The sequence below is a fragment of the Mauremys mutica genome, chromosome 9 (genome assembly GCF_020497125.1).
Source record: "Mauremys mutica isolate MM-2020 ecotype Southern chromosome 9, ASM2049712v1, whole genome shotgun sequence".
Classification (NCBI taxonomy): Eukaryota; Metazoa; Chordata; order Testudines; family Geoemydidae; genus Mauremys; species Mauremys mutica.
The window spans coordinates 100,960,479-100,982,563 of NC_059080.1; the positions used below are offsets into that span (position 1 = coordinate 100,960,479).

The window sequence follows — 22,085 nt, forward strand, 5'->3', positions numbered from 1 at the left end:
CCTTGAATTTGTGTCAGTGAAATCAGAATCAGGCTCTGAGATCAATTATTTAATATTTTATGCCATTGATTGTGTGAAGTTAACTTGATTGCATGTTCTGTGGAGAGAGAGAGAGTTAAAACTGGAGCACTTCAGAGATTCATACTCTGTATTTGATTTGATAAATATATTAGCAGGTTGGAGGATCTTAGATTTTGTGCTGTCTTATAATAGCTGGAAGTGCAATGAATTAGCGAAATATATACATACTTTTGACTGTTAAAGGAAAAAGTAAAGGTTTGGGAGACTTCATGTCGAAATAACTAGCATTTCTCTCGTTCTTTCTCTCTCATCAGGAACCAGACATTCTCTGTATTGTTTTGTGGCTGTAGCAGGGGGGCCGAGCGAGAGAGCTCATGTATAGAAAGCTTTGTGTCATGGAGGAGGGAGCCCAACAAAGCTAATTATATAGACACTCCCACTCTATTACCCTTGAAAGAAATTGAGCCCAACATTCTGCTCTTAAGCTCCTTAAATGGTTCTTTTTGGGTGCAAGGATCTTATTTAGGAAATGAAATAGCTCCACTATGTAATCAGAGCAGGAATTGGAGCAAATCATTGTATTTACCCATTTGATTAGGTATTAAAACAGCTACTTAAGTCCCCATTTAAAATCTGCTTAGCAATTGCACAGTGGTGCTAACTGGAGGCTTTAATTAGAAGAGGAAAAGATTATAATAGTCTAATATACTTTAAAAAAAATAGCGTGGCTCTTTTCTCTCATTGTTGAGGGCCAGATTCTGTCTGCTCCCGTGTGATTCTCCTGATGGGGGTGGCAGAAAAGAGTAGGAGAATCCTGCTGCAGCAGTGAGATTCGAACCTTTCCACACCAGCTGGTCAGCCTACACTAGTGCTGAAAGACGCTGCACCTCCAAAAAGGAGGTGTAGGCACCATTGCCTTGGAGGCATTGCAGCCACTGGTATACGCTGCCTACCAGTCCCACCTCCCCAGCTGTGGTCACCAAACCACCACATAGCCCTCAGTTTGCATTGCTTAGCAGTGTGAATATTAATCTCTCTCCCGTGAATCTGTCACCTTTCTGTGCAGGATAAATTTAAATTTAAATTAAATTTAAAATTTAAATAAATAAAAAAAATTTACACACACATGAGTACCCTGACTTCCCTGTAACGTTAATCGCCTCATCGCCATGGATCTGTCTGCAAAGGCGTGGAAATGTGCAGTTACTGAAGGTTTCGTTTCCCACCGTTATTCACAAAGCAAGGGAGTTTAACAGCAGAGTAGAGCTCCCAAAGGCAGCAGGCTCTCTACCCATTGGTTTTGTGGGACAAAACAGCCCCCATGGTAGTGTTGGCACAGTTTTCAAGTGTATAATATGCTATAGAGAGACTAAATAACTGCCAGAATAATGCAGCTCGTGTTGATCAGGCCAATTTACTACAGCAGAGCAAAGTCAGATATGGGAAGAAGACGTGGGCCATGTCTGGACAGCAATGACAGACACCCAGCAAGTGTTAATTTTGCTGGTCACCCTTACTGGCCACACAATGTCAATAAAGGAGTGACTGGAAAAGAGCAGTGCTGAGCAACAGGACAATCATTCATTCATTCATTCTTATGCTGTCTGTTGTGAATCACTAAATAAATAAGCCTGGTTTGTTTGCTTTGGGCTGGTGTCTTGTAGCATTCCAAGTGTAACGTACAGGAGGGTTGTCGGTCAGTCTACTGAATTTCTTACCATTAGTGAGTCTGATCATTCCTTTTATCTCATTGATTTGAGGAGCATAAGGGCTAAAAAATACTGTAATTGGAGAATCCATATTCATTATTCAGATCAGATTTATGTACACTGGAAGCCCTTTGAGTGCCTAGCCCAAAGGGGTTCTGGCCCATGACTGGAGCCTTTTAGACACTACGGTCACAGAAATAACACCACTAATAATTAACAGGAGCAGGGAAGCTTTGTGAGAAGAGCCACTAGCTGCTCCCAGTTTCAAGGAGTTCATCCTTTAACAATTGTTCGCAAATGAGGGCAACTCATTTGGATAACAGCAAATCCACCCCAGTGCCCCACCCGGGAGAGATGCTTCCAAAAGTGACCTGCTGACAAATATTTTTCATTCAAAAGAACAGTCCTGGCACCGTAAAAAGCGGTAACCTTTACAGTGCGTGGCCATATGCGAATCAGGAGGCACTCCGTTCAGTTCCTCCTCATCCCCTGTAGGTGGTGCCTGTTGGCATGGGGTGCTGGTACCCCTGTTTGGCTGCTGTGAAGATGCCACATGTTCAAAGCATCACACAACTGTCTTAGGGATCCATTCACAGAGGTACCCAGGTACTGCAGCGATGGGTACCCTCAAAGTAATCTCCCTAATTTGGGGTGACAGTGAGCCTTCCTTTGCAATACTCCTTGAACACTTACAGCCTGTGTGAAATGTGTTGGTGGGCTTAGGCCATTCTCCATGAGGATGGGTGTCTACATCACAGCTCCAGGGGAAAAAAAACCCAAACCCAATTCTCTGTGCACGGATTGTCATCTGTGGTTAGCGAGGAGTGCTCTCCAGAGAGGGTCAGAGGACTGCGATGGAGCAGCCGTAGGGAAGCATGCGCCGGCACTATCCGCTCTGTACCTGCTCTGCTGAGAGAGAGACAGAGGACTTTGGTCTCTAGGGTGCAGGCAGTCCAGCACCATTCCACAGCACTACATTTTAAAAGGAAAAGGAAGGGGACCCATTAGGCCCAGCCTATGTTATATAAGTTTGTGACCTTGTGAACAAGCACATCATGAGACATAGGTTCGAAGTGTGCTGTAAATTTTAACAAACACCTAATTCCATTTTCAATGGCGTTTGGACCCCTGTAATTGGATGGAGCCTTTACGCAAGGCCATGTCTCACTGTAGGGGAGGGATAGCTCAGTGGTTTGAGCATTGGCCTGCTAAACCCAGGGTTGTGAGTTCAATCCTTGAGGGGGTCACTTAGGGATCTGGGGCAAAAACTGGTCCTGCTAGTGAAGGCAGGGGGCTGGACTCGATGACCTTTCAAGGTCCCTTCCAGTTCTAGGAGATTGGTATATCTCCAATTATTACCTATTACCTAACAGCCCTGACCCCACCTAGCTGGGAGGAAGAAAAATGTTTGAGAAGGCAGATGGGTGTTGGTGCTTCCTTGACTTGAGTGCTGCAGGAAGGTATTAAGGGTCTGGTCTCTCTGAGATGCAGAGGACTGTAACTCTTACCAAAGTCAAGGAGATGCTCAGCACCTTTGACAGTTGATTCTCTCATCAGAGAACTAGGTGCTGTAATTTGCAGACTACCCTAACACTTTGACCCAGCAAATCATGTGCTCTAAGTCCCGTGGACGCTAATGGAACATTTTCAGCACATGCTTAAGTGCTCTGTTGAATCAGGGCCTAAAACGGAGGCTTGCTCTAGAAGTCGGTGTACATATACGTAAGCAAATGGACAGGTACGCCTTGCTTTTCTCACCCCCCAGACTGGGCTGCTGCCCAGCCCTCTGACAACTGGAACTGTTGCCAGACTGTCTGTGCTGGTACATGAGTCCAGTGTCCACACTGACACTGCACCAGGTACGTCAGTCAGGGAGGGGTTTTCAGCCACCGACGGAACATCTGGGTTTCACCCGCAGGGCTCAAAGTTGAGTGTAGACACACACAGAGATGTGCTGAAATAAGGTAAGTTTTATCCGTAAAACTTTCCCGTCTGGACCAGTCCTGGATGTGGAGCTCGACCTCTCTCTGCTGACCATAAGGCTGCCACTTGGTTTGTTTTCCTTGACCTGCTGTTGCATGCTTGCCTGGACCATCAGTCTCAAACTTGCTTCATCACCCCCCGTTAAACTCATGGGAGATCGAATCCCCCTGCTGCCGTAATAAGACAGACAGAACCCTCTGCACCACCACACGAGCTCACGTGGCCCTTTGTCACATGGGTGCAGAATAACAAACCCAGTGACTTTACTTCTCTGCTGCTTGTTCTGGATCTTACACGGAACCTTTTGCCTCTTGCTTTCCCTGTGCAGTCGCTGCTTCAACCCCCTGTGTTATTTGCCTGAGGAAACGCAGTGTTGTTGTTAGGGCACATCTGGGAGCTGGGACAATTAGGTTTTATTCCTGCCTCTTTCACTGATCTGATCTGTGGCCAGAGGGGAAGTCATGACCTCTCTATGCCAGCGCTCACTCCGCTGTAAAATGGCTGTAATAACCCATACCGGCCTCCCAGGGTATTTGTTAGGATGAATTATTTGAGAGGCTCAGATGACAGGAGTTCCACACATGCAGATTGGTGTTGTCCTGGCCCTGATCCTGCAAGCGTTCAGAGCTCCACTTGGCTTTGAAACAAGTTTCAAGCACTTGTAAGACTGGGGCCTGTATGTGCAAACATCCTCCCCTCCTCCCCTGCCCGAGGAACACAGAATATGTGCTAATGCCATCATATCCGTGTTGTGGCTTCCTCTCAGCCCAGATGGGCATTGATTTAATTTGCAGGCAGCACAAAAGCCACTCCTGTGGAGACATGCATTCCAGCATGCGGAATACCAGGATTTCCCTTTGCCAGTCTTTTTTTCTTCACTTGACTGCAGAACAGTAGTTCAGTGTTTAATTGTTGGGCCTTTCTGTCTCTTCAGCATTACAGTGTCTCAAGCTGGCACGCAGATTTTTAATTTTAAACAAACGTGAGGGCTTCTTTTTTTTTTCATGCCAACTGTGCTAATGTTTTCTGTGCCGGGGGTCTGGTGGGTTGCAGTTTGCCCTCTGGCTCATGAGTTCTTATCCTTTGACTGTCTCCCGCTGATGTTAGGCCATGCACACGAGCTTGTCTGCTGAAAGTGAAGGGCTAAGTCAGGTCATTAAATCCTTGTTCTCATCCCATCATCTTTTCCATCCAAGCGATTCATTTTGCACAGTAACTTGGTGTCATGTGGGGAGGATTCCCCTTCCCCCCCACCAGTGAAAAATATCCTATTGTAATCCTATCTAAAAAGGGCTCGTTAGGAAACTGCTTCTCAATAAATGTTTATTAAATTACTCAGAGGAGCTAGTACACTTCTGCTCGGCGGGGGGGAGTCTGCTCGCTGGTAGACTCTTCCCCAGTCTCATTGCGCAGCACAGTCCTGACTCAGACCCTGAGCCCAGATTTCCAACAAGTGCCCTAAAGACACACCTGCAGAACTGTAGGGTCTGTGCTGTTGTGGATGCAATTTCCTCTGGTCCCTGGGCTGCACAGACAGTTCCAGAGCTGCTCTAGCAGCTGGGCAGTTACATGTGCTGGCATTTGTGTGCACGGTGACCTAGTCCACCAGATTCTGCAAACATGTTTCTCCCAGGAAAGTTGACCCCAGCACCTGGGCATGAAAATATGCCAGTCTACAGCATCCACAGGGCGCTTCATGCTAAACTTTGTAGAAAGCTAGAGGAGTGGAGGCATTACATTTCATTGCCATTAAAATCAAAGGGATCTTCGCCATTCACTCAGGTGGGGCCAGGGTTTCCCACAAGACAGTGAGCCAGGAGAAGGCTGGCTCTAGGTTTTGTGGAGCAGCTTGTGTGGGACCCCATCCAGATCCTTTCCCTTCTCTTGGCTTCTCCAGGAGGCTGCATGTTCTCTGGTGACCCCCCTGCTCCCCGTGGCACAGGAAGTGGTGCTGAAGTGGAACTCTCCCAGCAGTGAAGGGCACTGGCCGAGCTGATTGCTGCAGCACTGCTCACGCTGGGGTCAGGCAGCACCAGAATCGGAGAAATGGGGTGGGGAAGGGACAGAATAGGTGAGTTGCATGTGCAGCGGTGTTATACGCAGCAAAGAACATAAGAACGGCCACACTGGGTCAGACCAATGGTCCATCCAGCCCAGGATCCTGCCTTCCCACAGTGGCCGGAGCCAGATGCTTCTGAGGGAATGACCAGAACAAGGCAATTAGCAAGTGATCCATCTCCTGTTATCCAGTCCCAGCTTCTGGCCATTGGAGATTCAGGGACACCCAGAGCATCGCTAACCATCCTGGCTAATAGCCATTGATGGACCTGTCTTCCATGAAGTTATCTCATCTCATTCTTTTTTGAACCCGGTTATATTTTTGGCCTTCGCCACATCCCCTGGCAAGGAGTTCCACAGGTTGACTGTGTGCTGAAATACCACCTTATGTTAGTTTAAAACTTGCTACTATTAATTTCATTGGGTGATCTCTGGTTCTTGTGTTATGTGAAGCGTGCGAAAGGCATCAGGTTGTGACTGGCCGTCTGGAAACCTGACTGTTGTAACCATGCCAGAGACCCTCTGCATGACCACAGCACCCCAAGTCATTTAGTCTCTCGCTTCCTCACTTTCCCCAGTGTGTCCAGTGGGGATAATGGCACTGACCCACCTTTGTAAAGAGCTGTGAGAGCTAAGGACCAAGAGTTAGTACTGATTGGCGGCGGGCAGATTTTTCTCTGAAGTTCCCTGTGAGCTGCTCAGCACATGTGGAGCATCTCTCATTCTCTCTCTCTCTCTCTCTCTCTCTCATCCGATGTTTGTGAAATGGCTAAGGAACGCTGATGGCATTAGTCGCTGGCCTGCATTAATTATTTCCGCAGGTTCTATTTACTTACTTGTTCCCTATGGGAATGCTGTGCATACAAATCACAGCGGCACTTAATTTCATTGCAGCAAGCGGTTGGGAGGGGCGCCGGGGGGCTTGTGTATGCCTCAGCCCTGCCAGGTTTTTCCTTCTGTTTCATTTGTGCTGAGGTTTTTATTATCATTAAGCCGATTGTATCCATGGCACAAAAGGCTGAGTTACCTCGGTAACCACACTAGCTGGCATGGTAATCCATTTATAGTATCACTGCTCAGGTCTGATTAAATTGGCATGCTGATGACGTAAATGCTTGGCTGGGTGATGCTGAGGAGGCTGCTCCTAATAGGGACTCTCACCCTTACATTTATTCTCGCTTATTGAGTGAGACCCCTGCAGGAAATGTACAGAAATAAGGCGACAGGCAATTGACTCTTGCTTTCAGAACAACTTGTGCTGCTCGCAGCAGACAGCGATTTATATGAATGCAGACGGCAGCCTGCACATGTTGTGCTGTTTCTTCCTCGTTGCAGAATTCACCACGCAGCTCTGCTGAATTAGAACTTGAGTCTTGAGCCTTGCTTGCCATCTGCCACTGTGATACAGGGAGCAGCTCCTCTGTCTGATGGGTTTATTTCCAGACACCACTTAAAAAGGACGAAGGGGAGTGGGGGGAATGTAGGCTCTTCCTTCTTGTAAGTTTCCTGCAAACACAGACCTTTTTACTTGTTTGAAATAAGCCATTGTGTTTATATCTGAATCTTTATCTCTGAACATATTTCTCAGTGATAGTGTTTCAAACAATGCAGTTCAAATCCCTCCAGCAGCATCTGTCCAGGCTCTGGAGGAAAAATGCTGGCAGCCCTATGATCTTGTCTTTGTGCTTGTGATGTGGTCGAGTGGTTAGAGCAGGGGGACTGGGAGTCACCGGGGCTCCTGGGTTCTGTTCCAAATTTACTCTTGCCCCATGAACAAGCCAGTTCACCTCCCAGTGCCTCAGTTTCTCCATTTGTAAAACGAGGATAAAAATTCTTCCCACTTGACAAAGGTGTTCAAGGCTGAAAGGTATTATAGTTGCTAAAGTGTTTTGAGAGCCTTGGATAAACCTCTATCATTGGAGATTTTTAAGAACAGGTTAGACAAACACCTGTCAAGGCAGGTCTAGATCAGTGGTTCTCCACCTGGGGTACATGTACCCCCTACGGTATGCAGAGCTCTTCCAGGGGGTACATCAACTCATCTAGAGATTTGCCTAGTTTTACAACAGGCTACATAAAAAGCACCAATAAAGTCAGTACAAACTAAAATTTCGTACAGACAGTGATCTGTTTGTACTGCTCTGTCTACTATACACTGAAATGTAAGTACAGTATTTACAATTCAGTTGCTTTATTTCATAATTATATGGTAAAATGAGAAAGTCAGCAATTTTTCAGTAACAGTGAGTGCTGGGACACTTGTATTTTGTGTCTAATTTTGTAAGCAATTTTGTAAGTTCTTATGTGAGGTGAAACTTGGGGATAAGCAAGACAAATCAGAGCCCTGAAAGGGGTACAGTGGTCTGGAAAGGATGAGCCACTGGTCTAGATAATACTTGGCCCTGCCTCAGTGCAGGGGACTGAACTAGATGACCTCTCGAGGTCCCTTCCAGACCTATATTCTGTGATCGCTCTGCAGGCTGTGTTGCCTTCAAACAATTAGGATTTTAATTGCTAGTTTGGAATTATCCAGGTGTCTGAGCAGGAATTTAAGCCTTTTGCAAAGGAAATCTGTGAATATTTTGGGTGGTGGAATAATTGTAGCAATTAATAGTTAGGTACTTGCCACGTAGGGTTGTGGCTGGCCAAAGCAGATGTGGTGATGGTGAATTTGGCCCTAGAAATCTGTAAGTCACCAGAGGAACAGCACGGCTTCAAGATGTGGACAGAAGTGGACTCCAGGTCTGCTACTGTTAATTCCTGTGCAGTTCTAAGGGATTTTTGCCCTGGGAAATAGAGGTTAGGTGGGGCCATTTGGATTCAGAGCATCATGCCATTGGATCTCTCTCTCATCAACATGCTAGAGGTGCTGCTGTTCAAGCCTCTAAACATTCTGCTGTCCTAAGCAATTGACGCCTTCTGCCGGCACGGAACATGAAATCACTGATGTCCTCTAGGGTTAATCCTATTGTCTGTGGCAGTGGTTGCACAATCAGTGAGAATCCATGTGTGTGTTGGTGCAAGGTGTCTTTTACCTTTACCACTACCCTTTACTGGCTCTCCCTTACCTTCCAAAGTTTCCAGGCACTTGGCTGTAAAAAAATCGGGACTCTGAATATGCCAGAGGAAATATCTGGTCCATCTAGTCTGGGGATTCTTATCCTTAGAGGTGGAGAGCAATAGCCCCAGTTCATTTGCTCAGCATTCCCTTTGCTGTCTGGTCATACGTCAGGCAGCATGGGGAGCACTCCTGGGATCAGTGCGCTGCCTGAGACATGAGGCTCAGGAGAGAAGCACATAGTGCCTGAGTGTGGTGGCTTCAGAACCATGGTGTGATGATGGTTGTGACCTGCCTTTAGATTACCTGAAATTCATGAACAAAGCATCTTGTTCCCCAGTATTTTTCCCCAAAGACTAGCCAGAAAATTCTACGCTCTCAGCAATGGAATAAAGGAAGAAATTATTTTTCTTGCTTTTGCTGGATTTTACCTGTGGCTGTATTCTAAACTTTCTTTCTCCAATATCCCCTGCATAGATAACCTGGGATGATGGCGTGCAAGCTGACAGTGTTCGTATATATTGTACAGTACATTAATCTTAACAGCGGAAAGATTAAAGACCTAATCGTGTTAGTGCCTTGGAAAAAGCCTTTACCCCAGGGCGATGCTTTAAATTTCAACTTTAAAGGCTAATGCCTTTAATTTATGGTTTCCAGCGCGAAAAGGTTTAAATGATCAGCAGCAGAACTCCCTGACAGCACAGGAAGGGGCCAGGTCCCTCCTTGGGGTAACTCCACCGGTGTAGAGATCCACTAGTGACAGGGACTCCAGGGGGGTTCACCCAGCTGTTAATCGATGGGGCAGTTTGTCAAGGAGGCATTTGGGGTAGGCCTTTGGCAGAGGTAGCTGCATTGGCCGCATTCAGGAGCAGGAGAAGTTCCAGGTGACCCCGTCCCCTCTGCGGATGGTAGAAGGTATTATTGGGAGTGGAACTCAAGTTAAGATTGTGCCCCCATAAAGTTGGGTGGAAAAGTAGCTCTTTCTCCTCATGGCTTCACAGTAAAAACGAGTCCAGTGGCACCTTAAAGACTAACAGATTTATTTGGGCATAAGTTTTTGTGGGTAAAAAATCTCACTTCTTCAGATGCTTCACAGTGTGTCTCTTTGGTAGGTAAACTAATATTGCCCTCTTAACTAGGGTCCCATCCACCCTCGATGCTGGGACTGTGGTAGGATTGCATAGGAGTTACCCAGATACTCTCCCTATCTCCTGTCAGCGTTTCCGAGACACCTGTCACCCAGCATCAACGTGAGTTCCCATGTAGGCAACAGAAGAGCCATCCAGTGTATGAGCCTCGCGCAGTATTTTCACTGCTTCATCCCAGCTAAGAATTTCCTTTAGATTCAAAGGGTCTGCCCCCGGAGTCTCCAGAGAAGGAAAGCAGAGACCTTGCTGACTCCGTTTTCTAAAGCAGCCTTTAATCTGTGAGCTGTTTACACGGCTAGCTCAGACGACACCCATACTGCACTAGGGAAAGTCCCACTAAAATTCCCCTCCTCTCACCATCACGCTGTGATTTGTTTGTGTGGTTGTTTTAGAACTCCTGGAAATTTTCATTTCAGGCAAGCAAAATTTCAACTCATTTGTCTACCAAATTAGAGCAAGGCATGAGATAAATGGAGATAAAATTCCTCTTTGTTGAAACAGACATGCTCATTGGAGAAAGGCAGGGAGGGAGGGAGGGCTCTCCGATGTTTGTATGCATTTTAATTTTGATGCCTGACCCAACTCTTCTTTAAAGTCTTTGGGATATTTGTAATTGATTTCAATGGGAGCAAGATTGATAGACAGAGTTTGGTTTTGCATCAAGGGGTTTTTTTGTTTTTTTTTCCAGGGGAGTGGGAGGTGGGTGCTAAGTTTAACATTTTTTCTTCAGTAGGAAAGTTCACTCCTTATTCTCTCTCTTTTCTCTGGTGCTGAGTCATTGAAGTAAGAGAACTTGGAGGTGTCTTAGCAGCAGAGAGAGTAAGATTGTCATTTACAGACAGTTATGCTTTCCAGAAAACTTTTTTTTTCTTTTTGTGGGTTGCAAAAGTGATTAATCTGCTGCTGAATCTGACTAAGGAGATTTTCTGTTTAAGAATTTTTTTTTTTAAAGAAAGAAAATCTGTTTTCACTTCTGGGAAACAATGCAGTAGGGATTTTTAAAAAAAAAAATTGCCACAAAAGACAACAGAATGTGTCCTTTTCTAATAATACCCCTCCTCTGTTTCTTCATTCTTCCAGTCTCTTCCCTTGCCTCACGGAAAAGTTGATAGGGATAAAACCAATAGAAATGTAAGAGAGTTCAGTATTGCCAACCCCAGCTGCTCAAAAATTCACATCAGGCCATGCAAAATCATGAGATTAAAAAAATATATAATGATTTAAAGCCAAAGAAATATACTGAATTTGGGGTTCATTTTTTATTTTCCTTCTGACTTTTGACTATTTAGGGCAGTGCCTCTCAATCTTTCCAGATGACTGCACCCCTTTCAGGAGTCTGATTTGTCTTGTGTGCCCCCAAGTTTCACCTCACTTAAAAACCGCTTGCTTACAAAATCAGACCTAAAAATACAAAAGGGTCCCAGCCACACTGCTATTAAAAATGGCTGACTTCCTCATTTTTGCCATATACTAATAAAATAAATTGATTGGAATATAAATATTGTATTTACATTTCAGTGTATAGTGCATATAGAGCAGTATAAACAACTGTATGAAATTTTAGTTTGTACTGACTTCACTAGTGCTTTTTATGTAGCCTGTTGTAAAACTAGGCAAATATCTGGATGAGTTGATGTACCCCCTTGTTGACCATTACGTATGCCTGGGGGTATACGTACTCCTGGTTGAGAAGCACTGATTTAGGGGTCACTTTGTGCACACTGTCAAGCTTTACTCATCAACCTTTAGAAAGAAAGAAAGGAAGGAAGGAAGGAAAGAAGAGTCTCATGTAATGCTGTGACTCCAGGATCTGGGGCTTTAAGAAAAACACCAAATATTATTAGGCTTGCAACTAGAACTGGTAACATTGACTGGGTTTTATGGAAATTACTCTAAAATCTATAGGTCCATATCCTCAGCCGGTGTAAATTAGTGTAGCTTTTTTTACTTGAACGGACCTGCAGCAGTTTACACGAGCTGAGGATCTCGCTCATAGAATGAATACAGAATAATTCCTTTCTGGGTTTTTTTCCACCATCCTGTAGAATTGCTAAGCAGGCCTATAACTCTGTAGGATGGTGCAGAAAGCCTGTTGAAACTCCAGAAAATCCCTTTCTATTAAATTCAGTAAGACTTTTCTGGAAGGTTATGGGGTTGATTTCACCCCTGTGCAGAGAGCCCACGCAAGATTATGGAGGGCTTGAGCCCTGCTTTAATCTTGTGTTAATGGCTTCATTGGCGCACAGGGCCTCGTGCCGTTCCTCTGCACTGGGACGAACATCGCTGCTTGCTATGGACGGCTCGCACAAGGAAGAAGCACCAGGGAGATGCTATGAGGATGGGACTGCCAAGGTGAGGCGGCTGAGCAGTGTAGGGGGTCTCCGCCCGTTCTTGGGACCCCCGGCAGCCAGCACTGAGGGGAAGGGCCTGCATACTCTGTGGATGAGTGGATCAAGTCGCCTCCTGGGTGGTATAAATAAATAAATAAATAAACAGAGATATACCTATCTCCTAGAACTGGAAGGGACCCTGAAAGGTCATTGAGTCCAGCCCCCTGCCTTCACTAGCAGAACCAAGTACTGATTTTGCCCCAGACCCCTAAGTGGCCCCCTCAAGGATTGAACTCACAACCTTGGGTTTAGCAGGCCAATGCTCAAACCACTGAGCTATTCCTCCCCGCCCGTGAGAACATGTGCAGTGACTGTTCTGGCCCACGGGCAGGAGGAAACGTAAACGGGCAGCCCCTCACCCTGGCCCTAGGGAGGCTTGGGGGATAGGGTAAATTTCACCTGTACACGCCACCTGGCAGAAATTCCAACCTGCCCCTCAAAGTCTCCTGGGCTGCCTCTTTCACTTGTCTCTTTTCATTTTAACCCTTTGATTGCTTTGGGTCTTATTTCTCCTGTCCCTGCTCCTGGGCCAATATCCCTGATTTTTCTCCTCCCTCCTGTCTGTTGCCGACCTCTCCGCCCCGCCTCCACTATAGCGCAGCCCTGATCCTTTGGCCTTTGACAAAACTTGCTTTGTGCCATTTAAGTGGAATATTGATTTTTACATCACCTGCCCTGTGAGGCTTTAACAATTACATTTTTCTGTGATGTGGTTTCTCTCTAGCTTTTCGGCAAAGGTGAACTTTGGGTGCGGGCAGCTTTCTTGGTCAGGGCAAGAGAAGCTGTGCTCTGCAGCTACCTCATTTCTCTGGCAAACCACACTTAAAGCTGTACTTGTAAATTCAAGGGGCGGGGGGGGGGGGATTAATCTACTTTAACCTTCGTTTTTTACAATTCCACAGAGATGCCCATGACTCATCTAGAGCATTCAAAAAGTCCACAAGGATTAGAATTACCTTTCTGAAAGCTTATCGAATGGCATTGCTTTGTGTTTTAATGACTGGTCTCTCTGTGAATTTTTATGGGTTGTAAGTAGGAGAGATTCATTGACTTCTTAGGATGCCAGGAATTTTTGACCTGTGCATTATGATTTTTTTTTTAAAGGAAACTTAAAATAATTTAATGAAGCAGGAAAAAACACGATGAAGATCAGTTGGAGCTAGAAATGGTTCCAAACCTAAATTCTCCTCTGCAACTCTCCTCCCCGCCCCCCAATTTCAGACCTGGTGTTTTGCTTTGGCCCAAGACAAACGTCCATGAAAGCCGCAACGCTTGGCTCTGGTGTTCAGAGGTTTTGGGTGCCCACAAATGGGCCTTTGGATGGGGCCTGTCTCTTGTTTTGAACATTGTGGGAGCCAAGCTGCTAGGGTAGCTAGAATCTCTACTCTGTTAAGTCCCAAAGCTTCTCCCCCCGGGCTAGAAAGTCATTGTTTCAAATTGTTAAGTTTAAAATGTCAAAATCAGTTAAGCTATAAATCCCAATAGCCATCAGTATGTATTTATTCAGCTACCACATGAATGCATAATTTAGATGTCATTGTCAATAAATAAATACAAAATTAATAGAAACAACATACATTGAGGTAAAAGAAATAGAGGGTGAGGAGAATTTCTGTCTTAAATTGGACGGCATGTTTTTAATCCCATGTGCAAAAGTGTTTGGTGTAATTGTATATGGGTCCCTATAAACGGTTGACCTAGAGAGATTCATTGTTAGATACCATTGCTATTATGCATTCGATTCACTTCTCAGGGGTGCTGCAGTCTGATGCCAGTGCAGCCTATATTTAGCATAGATTATAAATTCCATTTGCTTTGGTTTAGGTTACAGCAATATGAAAAGAAGAGATCATTTTTCCTGTTCACTTTTCAGCAGAGCATGATAATTATTACCTAGAGGAGGTGTTATCTCTGAGGTTCATTACAGTTTGCATAGAAACCTGCAATACATTTCGGGGAGGGCGAGGGGGGTGATTTTTAAATGTATTAACCATCCAAATGTGTAGGGAACAATGAGCCAGGTTCTGATCAGTTACACCTATGTAAAACCAAAGTAAATTGAAGTCAAGGGATTTACTTTACATTGACACTTGTGTAGTTGAGCTCATAATCTGGCCTGTTGTGTCTTTTTAAATGTAACCCAGGTATTGTAGGTATTACAGAATATTCTACCCCTTAGCTAAATTCCACCCTGATACGTTTAGCTCAATCAGTAGTCGTGAAGCAAAAGTATCGAGATCTGATTTTGATTTAAGAACAGTATAAGTGAAGACAATTATAAATCATTACTGAATAGAGCTCATCAGGTCATCATTGCTGAAGTTTAATTGACTTCTTTTAAAAAAAAACCTGCTGAGTTGGGAGAAGTGCAGTGTATAAAGAAACCTGGTGTTAAACTAAGGCATGGTATTAAGTTGTCTGGACAAAAGTTGATTTTCAGTAGTCACCTCATTCAGCAATATGCAGCCGTTTGAAAAACATAGCTCTTGCATTCTGGAGACGAATGGGAAGGAGCTGTTGGGTTTTTTATATTAGAATTACAATCGCCTGTGAGTGGATTTTGTTTCCCTGGGTAGATTTAGGTAGATTAATTGATAATGCAATTTCCAAGTGAGCCAAGCCTAGTGAGGCAATGAATCCATTATTACTTTACATAGACGTTTTAGGTTGATATGACGTCTGGAAAACAAAAGTACCAGACCAGATGCTACATTTCTATCAAAGTAATGTGTCTTTAAGTAAATACCTTATTAGCAACAAATTGAATAATAGATCCCATTTCTATGAAATTGTTAGGAAATGACCCTAATTCCCATTTCATTTAATAAAGAAACAGTGTTCTCTGTAAGTATCTAGATAGCTTTTTACTTGAGTATCATTGTTTGAGAGATGATATTCTGTGCTGTAACAAAATTATGCTTCTCTTTCATTTCCCAGATTTGTTTTAATACTATTCTGGATTTTAAATTGAACATGCTATGGTGGGTCAACTTGCCCCATCAGTTCCAGAATGTAGTATATGTGTGGGGGGTGGTGGTATGTATATAAAGTCTGTCTGTCTGTCTGTAAAAACATATGCATATAACTGAAAATGTGGTATGGAAATTATATATATATGGGGATGAAACTAATATATATATAATATGGTTTTGTCCCCACATGTATAAGTTCCACACCGCATGTTCAATTATATGTATGTTATATGTTGTTTGCTCTCTCTCTCTCTCTCTCTCAAATCAGATATATTTATGAGCTTCTTGGAAGCAGAAATGATTGTGGACATTAAAATTCTGTAACCGGCCATGATAACATAGACAGCTGTTAAGTAAAAGAACACCCTTTACACGGGCAGTGGGCTAGAATCAAATGGAACCATCTGACAAACTACTCTAATCTGGTTTGCTGGCTGGAAATCATCAGTCAACAGAAAAGGTGGGTGTTCATGCTGGGTAAAAAAGAAAAAAAGCGACTTCAGACGTCTCCTTGTCATTGTTTTTTTAGGCTGCTATTTTTTCCAAAGGTTCCATCGTTTCTCTCTCGTCCTAACCATTCATGCTAGTAATTCAAATCATTTTGTAACTCGCTCTCAGTATTGGCAGATGAGCGGTTCACTGACATGATTGAACTTTAAGAAAGCAGATGTTACATGAGCACAGACTAGTCCACTGCTGCTTTTACTCTTCTGCACTCCTGTTTGCGTAGAGTGCAAAAAATACGGAGAAGAGGAACAAAAGCAGATGGTTGCGCAGGAAGTGACGAGACATCATCGTCATTCCGATTTTTTGCGGAAAGATGATTTTTTTTAAAAGTTGGGTTAACTGGCTCTTTGAGTTTGAAAATATGAATAAATTTAAAATTAAGTGCAAGCGATATTACAAATAAATGGAATCCTGAACAAGAAATATGAAATTAAGTAATAAAACCCCAAAGCAAGTGCTATATGAGTATATATGTATTTCATTATTTTCATGTGGGTAAATACACATCATTTTAATGCCATATAAAGTTGAAAAAGGGTGAAACCAACAATGTTCTATAGAAATTGCTCTTTACAAAAGAAACCTACAGAATTTAGTGGAAAATTATTTCATTTTTGTAATTTTTTTAGCGGGGGGAAGGGTTGAGAAGAGATGGGAGGATGACTCTTCTATAGAATGTAATATAGAATTCCTTGCCTGCTATAGATTTTTGTGGGATGGCTTAAAACCCTTAAAGAAATGCTATCATTTTCTATTAAGTTCTACAGTACTGTTCTAGAAGGGGTGTGTGGGTTTGGATGTCTATTTTATATGTATACATACTCTCACTTTCTTAGTATACGCTCATTTTCTGTAGCTCATATGGTCATTACAGATAGTCATAGAGAGAGCTGCATTCTCTGTACATTCCTTTTCACCCTCATCATAACTATGAACTACAGTATCTTGAATCCTATTTCCATTCAACTATAAATATCATATTGTAGCAATAAGAGGAAAACTTCATAAGTCTGAGGATGGCTTAATAATGATACTTTAAGTGTATAAGCTTTGATAAGCTTAGCAATAGCATCAGTCATAAAATACTTCACTTATCAGTACTTTGCTAATATATGGGGGTGGGGAGTTTCACCTGTGGCTGGCAAAGCAATTACTTGCCTGTGCCAAGCAAAGTACGACATTCGTTGCTGAACATCGTGCTACTGTGAGCTTCCTGGCATTGCTAAACTGGCATCCTGCAAAAACCATGTTCCTGAGCTCGTTTCTCCATTCCTCTGCATGTACTGACTTGTTGTTCACGTGGCATCACTTCATCCCGTTTGTGGTCATCTTTTCCTGGGTTGTATTCAACAGTTCTGCCTTCAGAGCTGACGGCGGGACTCTGGCATGCCAGCTCATGATGTTTACTGTTGAGCCCATAAGCCACAAATTTCAGCAAATGTAGAAAGCCATTGCCACACAGTTCTGGAGTCCAAAATGGCTCTGTTTTCTCTTTGCAGTCATAAGGGATGGAAGTTATTGGAATATCACGAGATGAGTTGATAAAAGGTTTAGTTGTTTATGTTTATGGTCAACAACCTTTGTTGCATTTTTGGCCAAGATCTATCAAGGTATTTGTTTTTATGTGGCAATGTCATGCATTCCTGTAGATAATTTATGGTAGATGGCTCAGCTAGCTGAACCAGACTGGTGGATTTGTGAGACAAGTCCATTTTAATCATAACGAGATTTCTCAATGAATTAAACTAAAGCGATATCCTTTTGTTGTCTATCAAAGTTAAAAGTATTTAGGCCAACTGTTTGTGTTGCTTTTATGTAAAAGGTGATAGCACCTTGATCCCCCTATGCTGTTCAGTGGCTAAAATATTGCTTTGGTTTCTATAATGAAATCGGGAACCTTCCTGGGCAAAGTTTGAGATCTGACGATTCAGATATGGATGGTAATTTTAACATCAGTAATTCCATGGTCATTAGGTCAGGTTACTTATCCAAATTAATATATCCTCCCTTTGGAAGCCATGCCATCTCTCAGGTAATCTTCCTCATTCATGTCAGGTCACCCCAAAAGCTCAAAGCAGTAATAGTCTTGTGGCAATGTTTTCTTGGAACCCGCAATTCCATCACAGGGGAGAACAAATGAAAAGTAAATCTGGACCCAAAGAACATAAGCTCAATTCATCCCTGGCATAATGCTACTGGCCATACCAGATGTACGCTGGGAACGAATTGGGTCGGTTGATGAAGTTACAGTGGTAGCCTGACAGGCTTCTACGCTTCTTAGATGTTCCTGAGCTCTCCAGAATGAATGCAGTGCTGTAAATGGAAGACTGTGATCTGCCCACATCATTTGGTCCATGTGTTGAGCTTAGAATTAAGATTTTTGTCTGTTTTTGCTTTGCACTTGTAACTTGCTGAAAGTTGTCCTCCAAGATAGAGTGCTGGAGGCCTGGTTGTTGTCATCCTCCTTCCTCCACCACTTCCTTCCTTACGTTTCAAGCTAGTGTCATGTCCGAGTCCACAAGAAATCGTTAAAGGAAACAGTAATGACCATGCTGATCACTCCCCTCCTCCCCGTCCAACCCACCTGAATTCTGTAGCAGGTGCAGAGGGGGGCAGTGGGGCAGAAAGAAATAAAATTGAGAATTATCTAGTGCTCTTCTGGTTGCTTCATGGCATATGCAAAACCTGGGCCCCTTCTTTTCAATCCAGCCTGAGACAAAGACTATTAGACTTCTCCATGATTGTCTTTCAGTGAAATGTCTGGGAGGACTCCTCAAATATCTGGCTGCTGCCTGGGTAGCTAGCTATTAAAGCTGTATCCACACAAATACAGCTGTACCATATGGGTGCAGCTGCTGATTTGTGTACAGTGCATGCCATAAAAACATTTGCATTTCTTGGGAATGAAATACAAATTTGCAGTGGGATCTTGATAGAGAATAAGTCAATCTACTGGATTAACACATTTTATTAGACTGTAAATTCTTTGGGCTGGATTTTTAAATGTATTTAGGTGCTAAGGATGAAGATAGGACTTTTTAAAGTGAGACATCAAAGTAGCCTAAATTTAAGCATGCATAAATAACTTGTATGACAGTCAATATTCACGTAGACCTTTAGGCTTTGGAAATGCATCCCGGTAGCAACTTTGAAAATCAGGCTCCTCGGGCCTGAACCCTTTGTACAACCAACATCGTATCATCTTGATTATCTGCTGTACTGGAAACTCTTAATGTATATGCAGAAATGTATACACTTCCACTTCATTTAAAGAGACAGGAGTTGCTGGTTTAAAATGATTTCCTTATCCTAAACCAAGGTATTGTCTACTTAAGTATTTTCCCCCTTGTGCACTGAATGCAAGCTTCACTTGATTTTGTGACTGTTAGTTCACCTTTCTGCTGCCGGACTAACTCACTCATAAAAGAGGCAGTACATTTAGGTTACTTCCATCTGTGATTAACAAGGCTCTTGTGTTTTTTCCCATTTAAAAAAACCCTCTGATTTTGTTTTATTTTTGACAGTAGCGGTGGTTCTGAATATAATTCCTTCCTGCTTTTGTTTCTGTCTTCAACTCTGTTTGTTAGCATCTGGGGTTTCTGGTTTACTCTGTCTTTGCAATATTAATTTGCAGGAAGGAGGTGATGGTAACAGACATGACTGAAATTTGCATTTGCAAAGTGCACTAGGTGCTTTCCCCTAGTACGCAAACAGCAGAATAGCCCGCATTAGTTTGGAAACAACCTTAGAGAATACCACAGGTATGTTTTGGTGGGATTGGTCACTCGCAAATGTGATGCTTTTGAAGCAGGCCATGCAGGTGTTGCTGGAAAGAGGGATACATAAATAAGCTTCCAAGAGTCCTCTTCCCCCACTCCCCCCACTCATTCCTTCCTGTGTATTTCTGGGCTGCTGCTTATGGTATGTGCAGAACTGTCCCCTTCATTATACTAATCCCCCATCTATCTGACACACCCACATATACATAGACAAATCCATCTACCCATCTCACCTGCCTGCCATTGGCTGTCTAGATCACACACGGCCCCTTGGTATCTGAGCACCTTTCTCTCCTCCTCCAAATCCCTTCTTCTGTGGTGCCTTTAAATATGAACCACCTGAGAGAGAATCCTGCACCATCTCCAGCTCCTATTGGCTTAGCACCTTGGTGTTACCTTACCCTGGAGAACCCCCATTTCAGAACGAGGGCTGAGACACTGGTGAATAGTCGTGTGTGTAACCAGAGATGCTGAAGGCCAGATAGTGGCCAGCCCTGTGTGGGGGTAGACGAAAGGGGTCAAGAAACCTTTTCTCCTTCTGCCCCTGCTCACGGGACAGACACGGGACTTGTCTTTGTCCTCCCAGGGAGCTTTTGTGCTCTCAGAAGTGCTAGACTCCCCCAAACGCCATAGCCCTTCCCCCTTTCTCTACCACACCCTATGCACTGGTTTTGCCCTGCCCCCCCCCACCCCCCACCCCCCAACACTGCCAGAGGAATTCAGGGCGAGTCATGCTGACTGCCTCTGGTGACTCCTCCTGGTGCAGATTTCCTCCATCCGAATGCAGACTGTGGTTTGGGGGACACAGTACAGCCCTCAGCTACTTGTCTACCAGGAAGAGGGGGGAATATAGCCCAGGTCCCCTTGCTCCCGGTCCCCTGCTCTAACCATGGTTAGACCACATTGCGAGAGGGAGATCTGCTCCCTGTGCTCTTTTCTTTGTTCATTTGGACTCCATTCTGTGCCCTTTTTGGACTATATCGCCCCGGTCAATAGGCCCAGGGGGCTGTCTGGGATGGAGAGTGCCTTCCCTGAACAACACCAAGTCTGCCTTGTTCCTGGCCTGCAAGGGGGGACCCCGGGGTCTGTAATCAACACACTAAATGTAGTTACAAAGAAAGAGAGAGAAAATCCCATATTGTGGGTTGGAAGGGTTAAAACTGTCGAATTCTCGTGCCGATTTAAACTCTACTTGTGTTTTTGCAGCGGTCCCTCGTTATCTTCTCTCAGAGCCTGTTTTTCAAACACAAAAGTGGTGCACAGGTTTGGTGAACAGGGCCTCTCTCCCCACCCACTAGCCCTCTCATAGCCCATTGTCATTAAAACATTATCCAGCTTCTCCCCGCTCTGCCCCGCGAAAAGCACGTTCGTGGGGGTGCTGTACGGACGCTCTGCTGCGTTTCGGCCCTTTCATCCCGTGACAACAAGTGGGCAAGTATTCATTTACAAGAACAAAACACGCGGGCGAAACTGGCAAGTTTCTAGCATGCTCCGGCACATTCCCTGGGCAGTTTCTCATTAGGTGAGCAAATAAGCTCCTTCCCTCACCTGCCAGGCCCTGAGTCACTTCCTACCCGTAAAAGCAACAGAGAGTCCTGTGGCACCTTATAGACTAACAGACGTATTGTACTAACGCATGCGTCTGACGAAGCGGGTATTCACCCACGAAAGCTCATGCTCCAATACGTCTGTTAGTCTGTAAGGTGCCACAGGACTCTCTGCCGCTTTTTACAGATCCAGACTAACACGGCGACCCCTCTGATACCCATAGCTTCTCTATGCTCACTCCTACATCTTTCTACCCCGCTCACTTTACTGTCCGTCCCAGGAATCCCATGGTTGTTTGGATGTTGTGTACGGGAGGCTGAATGGTATTTTACGTATGCAACTTACGAAGGGTCTATAAATTCTATAGTGCCCCTCTTTCCACAGGGTTTGGTAGCAACTCATACAAGATTGGTAATCTGTGGGATCAGATATTTGCCTAAAGTTGAATGCAGCCTTACTGTAGACCACCCTGGGGTCCATTCATTGCATCTGCCTCCACTAAGGCTGAAACTGACTCTTAGATTATAGAATTGATTTGGGGTGAAATTCATTCTCATGCAGAAAGCTCAACAGAAGCTTGGGAAACCATTTAAGACCAATTTAAAAGTGACAAGCAAAGGAAATTTTTAAAAATTGCATTTCTTCACTTTTCTGCTTCTTCCTCTCTATAATGAAAGCAGGGAAAATATATAAAATTTTCAAAAGAAAAAGAGGAAAACTAGGTGAATTTTAAGAACTTTCCCACCCTTTTTTTGGTTGTCTTGGATCATCAGCAAAGATGTCCTTTCATTAGGCAGTGGGGTTAAATAGGTCTTAACCAAAACAAACAAATGTTTTACACACATGAGACCTAAAATCCCCTCAGTCCATTGCTCAGTTCTTGTTTCACTAATTCTGCATTTGTCCACTGAG

The 22,085-nt window shown here is 44.0% G+C and overlaps 1 protein-coding gene across 8 annotated transcripts in view; it reads left to right on the forward strand.

The window, feature by feature from the left end:
• The window catches only part of LOC123377191 (LIM domain containing preferred translocation partner in lipoma), a 498,276-nt gene that overhangs the window by 323,868 nt on the left and 152,323 nt on the right, over positions 1 to 22,085 (forward strand). The gene's annotated exons all lie outside the window — the stretch shown is intronic.